The following is a 7,039-nucleotide window of genomic DNA, read 5'->3' as shown; positions in this document are numbered from 1 at the left end:
GATGTTAGAGATTATAATCCTTCCTGTCTTCCTGTCAGTTTAGTCTAGTAGTCATGTAGTTAACCAAAACACCAGTCTGAGCCTTAAATGAGGAGGATATATTATGTGATCTAAAACCTTTTCATTCTGGGACCTCTAAACGGATCAATGCATGATGAAAACCTCCATGTGAAAAGATTTAGATAGAGCATCTGTTTCCATCAATCAACCTCGGCATCAATGTTATATAGTGAAAGAAGAACACCATTCTCACTGTCACTGTACATACTGTTGTTATCTTTCTCAACAACTTATTACAAAGTTAAATTATTGTTTTATTTAACTTGAGACCTGTGCTTTCGCATAATACGTACTCCTTAAAAAAAACAGACATACATAATTAAAGATAGGGTTGGTAATCTTAAACTAGCAAGAGTACGCTAGATTTTTAAAATTATCCAACCGAAAAACCAACCGGTGTTGCTAACTCTTTTCCAATGAAAGTAGCTAGCAGCACTAACTCCTAAAGCCCCTTAAATCTAGCGAGAAAGTCGCCAAGTCTGCAACACTGAGCCGTCTGCAGCGACTACTATCAATTAAAAAGCCGATAAGAGGCTGAAGTAGGCTTTTTACTGTGTGACTCATTCCAAAAAAGTCCAAAAGTCCAGATGTGTTTTACTGTTTATTAAATTAAAGGAATTACACACAATAACTTGAATAACTAAACATGAAGTGATAGTCAACAGAAAATATCGAAGCCTATCTCACCATCTTTGTCTAACTCCCGCAGTCCCAATTACCGGAAGTGTTGTCAACCAAAAGAACGTGTGCAGACTAAACAAATAATAATAATAATAATAACCGACTAAAAATACACACTTTGCCTCACACACTGTCCAAGCATTACATTCGGGCCGAATGAAATGATTGATCAAAAGTTCTGCGACAGCCACAGATACCAGATTTGTTTTCCTTTTTTAGTCAGAGTATTTGATTTATTGATTGCTGTCAGGATGTAAAACAAATTTCAACAGATATAACAAAAAAAATTTTTTGAAGAAGATTACCAACTCTAGTTTTAAGTTGGGACCCAGGTTTGGGAAACATATGCCTAAATTATAAACAAAAGCAAAGACTTAATTTTTATTAAGAACACCCTTTCAAATGGACATCACTTTGAATCCACTGAAGCCAGAAGCAGCAACGTTTTCTGCCATATTTCTTCCACCAAGCTGAACTTTATGAATCAGTGGTGTGAATGTGGCCACTAGGTGTCCTTAGAGCTCCATTAGCTCTCTCTGTACAACACTGCTGATCAATCCTCAATGAATTTACCCCTTGCCCTGTACAGTAGGTAGCAATTTTACCAGTTGAAGGCAGAGATATGCTTTAGTTGTGTGTTCCCTGCCTGTGTGGCCTTTACAGAAACATGTGAGGCAACAGTGAAAAGCTCTCCCCAAACAAGCTCCTCTAATGCATGTATTTAACTTCCCTTAATTTGTGTTAATTCCCAGCATTAAGCGGGGCTAATGACTGTGCAAGTGAGTGCACTGTCATTACCTTGCTCTGCCTGACATCAAATGGCAGCTGATGGACTCACATAGAAAAAAACCCTCTCTAATGCACAGATTTGGGAGCTCAGGGAGAGCTCTCTAATGCATTAGGTATTGCAAAGGATAATTACGCGCTTTATATTTCTGTACAGTATATGTGCAGTATGGATATAAAATATAATGCAAATGTAAGTCTGTGTGTCTAGTGTAAGTTTATAGCGAGCATACCACTTCATACAGTATGTTTCACTTTGCATATCTGTCAGTATTTTTAACATTAAAGTGACATTAGCATAAAGATTGTGAATAATTCATCAGTCCTGAGTGAACCCAGATGCACCGCTCTCTCTGACTATCTCTCTGCCTCTCTTCGCTCCTCCATGTGAGTCGACCACATGGTTCGTAGCTGGTTTAATGGGATGGAATGTGACAGGTTATGTTTTCATCCGCCTGATATGGAGCCTGGCTCAGGCGGGAGGGAGCGAGGGGGGGAGAAAGAGAGACAGAGAAGAAGGGGAAAGTGAGTTGGTCTCTGCAGTTGTGGTCTGGATTCATAATTAGACATGTTTGTGCTTGTTGGGAATCAGTTATAGATGATGCTCTTCCTCCCATCCCCACCAACACACACACTCATAGAAAAACACATGCTCTGTATGGGGCCATTACTTCTGGTCCACTAATTCCCTACATTTGCTGTGTCTGTGCATTCAGAGCACCATTAGTCCAAGACTCTGTGAATAATTGCTGAATGGACCGTGTTTTCACCGCTATCTACTCAGGTTCCAGTGTTGGTTGATGTTGTGGGTGAAGTGAGCGGGATGAGGACATTGATTGATGTTTGATGCAGGGGATAACACCGCATCTTGTGCAGTGCCTATCGAAGCATTATGCGCAGTATGTGTAATGGATGAAGAACATTAAACTCGTTACACATTCACCAGCTTGTATTAACTTTAGAAGTGCTCCGGTAGAGGTTACAATTACATCATCACTTGACTTGGAATTGGCTGTTCAAAAAAAAAATCAAATGTTTTCTCCACATTTGGCTGCTGATGGCAAACAAATTCAGATAATGAAAATGTGAATTATTTTGTTTTCAAAAGGTGCGTATTATGTCCCAGAGTTCATTTCTCATCCCCACAAATACATCCTCTATTCAAAAACAATCTCGGCGTATTGCTTCTCTTGAAATCTGTCATCGAGTTATTGTTGTTGTTTGTCATTTTGCTGTAATTTGTTTCCTGTGAGGCTCCCTAGAATAACGAGAGAGAGAGGAAATACAGATAAAAGAATGCAGTGAGATGGACAATTAGAATGAAAAGGAAAATGCTTTTATTTTGTGTAGATATTTTGGATGAGAGCATTAAATCTTAACTGCTTTTCATTTCTGGACCTGCTTGTGATTTATCACATTATTGAACTTGTGTGTCATTTATCACATTATTTCAATCACACAGAGTGCGTCGCTCTGTTAAAATGGCGAAAACAATTGGTAACCAAACAACTCACAAATGCCCAATTTTCTTGTAAATTTAACGGGAATCAATTTTCAGAGCACCGTCAGATGGTCTGCTTTTTGTAGATTGTAGCCAATTTGGTATCAGCCTTTTTCATTTCATGATATTTGCATTTGTGTTTCTCCTTTAATGACTCTGAAGTATTAATTCAAGTCTTCATCAGGCAGCTATAACAAAAATGGAGCAATGATTTTAAATAAGTGGTGCTATGGGAGATTTACATGTTGTTGTGGCTTTTCTGCTGTTATGGTTTATTGTGTCCTACACAGAGCAGAAATTGCTTTTTCAAGATGACAAGGAAACACAACCTCCTGCTCACCCTTATCCCCTCAGCCTCAGTGAAGAATAACAACAACAATTTAATCTCCTTGGCTCCAGATTATTATAGTTCTTTGTGTTGATATTGTGGCCTTTTTAGTTGATCACTTCATGATCCTCCTTTTTGTGCCCTCCTTCTAAGTAAATCCACATTTTGGGGAGGCAGACACTTCATCACAATCACTTTCATTATATTGAAATAATAAAATACTTGTAGGATTTGCTCTTTTTTTGTATTAAGAACATAACAAGGATTTAATATTCATATTTCTAATCCTATGTCAGTTTTTGGGGTCGACTAAGCGCATTAGAGTCAGGATTTAAAGATACTGGCAAGTGAGAGGTTGGAAAAAATATTTAGGAGAAGGAGGATAAACAAGATGTCATTATAATTAGAGGGATGGTCTTTTCATTGTTCAGTGGAAAGCAAGTTGGAGTGGTAAAATCCTTTGTTATTTATTGAGGAGTGTTTTCTGCATTTTACAGTTGTATTCATGTAGTTTTGCCAGTTTTTCATACAATAGAGTTTCTAATAAAGCTGGTGGTTACAGCTGAATGTGATTCCCACTCACACAAAAACTGACAATCACAGCCTAATTTTTCCTGATTTATTTGCTGCTTTATCTTATGCCTGGCTATGATATTGACAGTTTCATCGCTCAAAGTTATTCCCACTTAAATTAATCTTTGACTTGATGAAAAAATAAATCTTGTTTTTCTCATGTCAAACAGCAACAGTGACAGCTGTGTTACAAAGTTTTTGGCTCAGCGCCAAACACAGGTGATCACTCACAGGTCTACTTCACAGTTAAACACAGTCCCTTTAAATCGCAGCATCACATCTGCACGCAAAACCAGTGTGTTACTGCTGATGTTGTTGTTGAACACATCTGGATGATGATCTGGTTGGCAATTTTGTGCACCGGAGCGTGCATATCACTGTGTACTACTGTGTGTGTTTATTGAACATCCAACATGCAGCTACTGAGTAAAGAGTTAATACTGAAAATACAGAGAAACACTTTATTTGCTTTTACACAAGGTGCTCATACAGACTGTGTGTCAGGTGTGTGTGCATATAGCCTACAAATAGGAGCTAGCACAGACACAGCCTCATTTCCCAGATCAGCAACATTAACCAGCCATTAGTGATTTATTTTAATGTGCTGATGGCTGTCTGTAAATATTTTATATACTAAATATGCTGTATACAAATATCCCTTACAAAAAAGTAGTATACATGAAGTTTATTTTATGAAGTGTACTTAAGTAAACTTCAAGTATATTTCCCCCAAGTATACTTTATGTAGTAAGTATACTAATACTAATATATGAGTAGTATACTTGTAAGTGTATTACTTCAATGCTTCTTTGGACTAAATTGGCCCACTTTTTAGTTTATAAAAGTATACTTTTAAGTATACTTTAAGTGTAAAATAGTAAACTTTGATTACACAACTAGTTTACATCTGAGTTGTATTTTGTACTGCAACTACAGTATACTATGACAGTGAACTTATAGGTATAATGTTAGTTTACTAGTTATGTACTTGTAGCCCACTTAGTTTATGAAAGTACTCTTTTAAAGTACTCTCAGTAAACTATTTTAATAGTTTTTATACTGCCAGTATACTTGTAGCCCACTTTTTAGTTTATGAAAGTACACTTTGTATACTTTAACTTACAATACTCAGGCAATGATTTATTTATTACATAAAGAGACTGGCTCCTTTTGCTATTTGACTTGATGTTTTGTGATGAAAAGAAAAAAGAAGAATTCTCACATGCCTCCACGGTGAACAGAGAATCCAAAATTGGCAAAAACTCTTGATGAATTGAAGTAAATTCATATCAAAACATCCTTTTACAAACTCTCACACGCTATATTAGGTTACTCTATCAACAGAATATGTGGTCACTGTTTAACAATTAACAAAAGTTAATAAACTTTAGGCTTCACTGCCTTGAGATCATTTTAATACTTTGTGGTTACTGTCTCCAAAATAAAGTGAGAGGAATCTGAATTTGTGGATTTTCAGGCCTCAATGAAAAAAATCTGATGGAGTTTTATATCATCTGTGTCAAAAATGTTTAGAAATCTGGCCCAGCATCAAATATGTAAATATATTTTGCCGTTTAAAGCATTTTAGCCAATAGAAACATTGTGACACCCGCAGTGGAATCAGTATTTAAGAAGCTTCATGTTAACGCAGCATCACTGAGGGTAGAGGATCTCACAGAACACTGGATCATCTTACATTTAGTCCATTTTAATGAATTCAACACCAAACAAAGTTGTAAAAAAGGACACTACAATACTGTGTAGGAAGGTACTACACAGTAAACAATTGTATGCAAAATAATTATATAAAATAGTGCATATATACAATAATAACCAGTCTGTCAGTGTCTCTTTCTTGGCCGTCTTGATTTGTGCACATGGAGGTGAGCAGATGCTGCAGCGTGTGTGAGGAGCTTCACAAACCTGCCATCACAGAGGAAGCACATAGTGACAGCTTCATCTGCACTGGTGAGTTTGGGACGCTCCTCATCGACTCGACTGCGGCTGTCTTCTTCTAAGTGTTGCCACACTGGTTTTGGGTCTGGAAGCAGGTTTGGTGCAGAAGTGTGTTCAGTGTGTTCAGCTGTGGTGCTGCAGCTTCCTAGGATGTTTGGCTGGTTGACATCCACTCAGGTGCCTCGGGAATGCCAAAGATACAGGAAGACTCCTGCCATGGAACGGAAAACAAATAATGAATATTTATTATGTGTATTATTAAAGACAGAAGCTAAAAAGATGTTGATAATTGATAAAAAAAAATATATCATACAAATATATATAGCTATGTTTTTTGAATTCATTAATAAAATGCAGGAAAGTTGGCTTGGTTCCTGAGCATTTTTACTTATAAATATTACATTTTCCAAAAATGATTAATAATAGTCATAGATCATATTTTCACTCTTATCTTGACAAAAATATAGAATTACATCAAACATTTATTTCAACATTCATCTTACATAAATCCAGAACATTCTTATATAGTGAAAAAATAGATAGGAATACTCTTTTTCAAAGCCACAGAGATCACACTTGTAGTCAATATCCAGCTTGAATCTTTCTAACACAAGTTCCTAAGTTTGTTATTGACAGTATTATCACAAATTTTCTAAGCTTTATCCCACTGTTTATCCTAAAATAAGAAAAAAAACATCTAGATGAATGGACAGAAAAATAACTGTTAATATGTCTGTTAGAGCACTTCTTTCAGTATACTATTTCTGATTTTTTTATTTAATGCTTTCTTTATTGAACTCATGCTCATTAACAGAGATACAGATACAGTTGAACAAAAAAGACAACAAAAATAATTACAGATACATTTCATAATGCCAGGGTTTGTGTATATGTTCTATACATCATATTATAATCATTTAATAATTTATAAGTCTTAATGCCTTTTTTGTTTTTAATATAGGGTATGATTGTTACAACCCGGCTCAAAAGGTTGCAACAAAAATGGGAGACCAGACGAGTTTAAAAATAGTAACAGGCATTTATTTAACAAACTAACAATAAATAACTAAATAAACATGGAAAGTCAGTAATCAGTGATGTAGGCATGTGTGGGTGTGTGAAAATGTCTCCCACAAACAAAACCAAAACAGGTG

This window comes from Sebastes fasciatus, chromosome 15 (genome assembly GCF_043250625.1).
Source record: "Sebastes fasciatus isolate fSebFas1 chromosome 15, fSebFas1.pri, whole genome shotgun sequence".
NCBI classification, from domain to species: domain Eukaryota; kingdom Metazoa; phylum Chordata; class Actinopteri; order Perciformes; family Sebastidae; genus Sebastes; species Sebastes fasciatus.
This window is presented reverse-complemented; position numbering follows the sequence as displayed.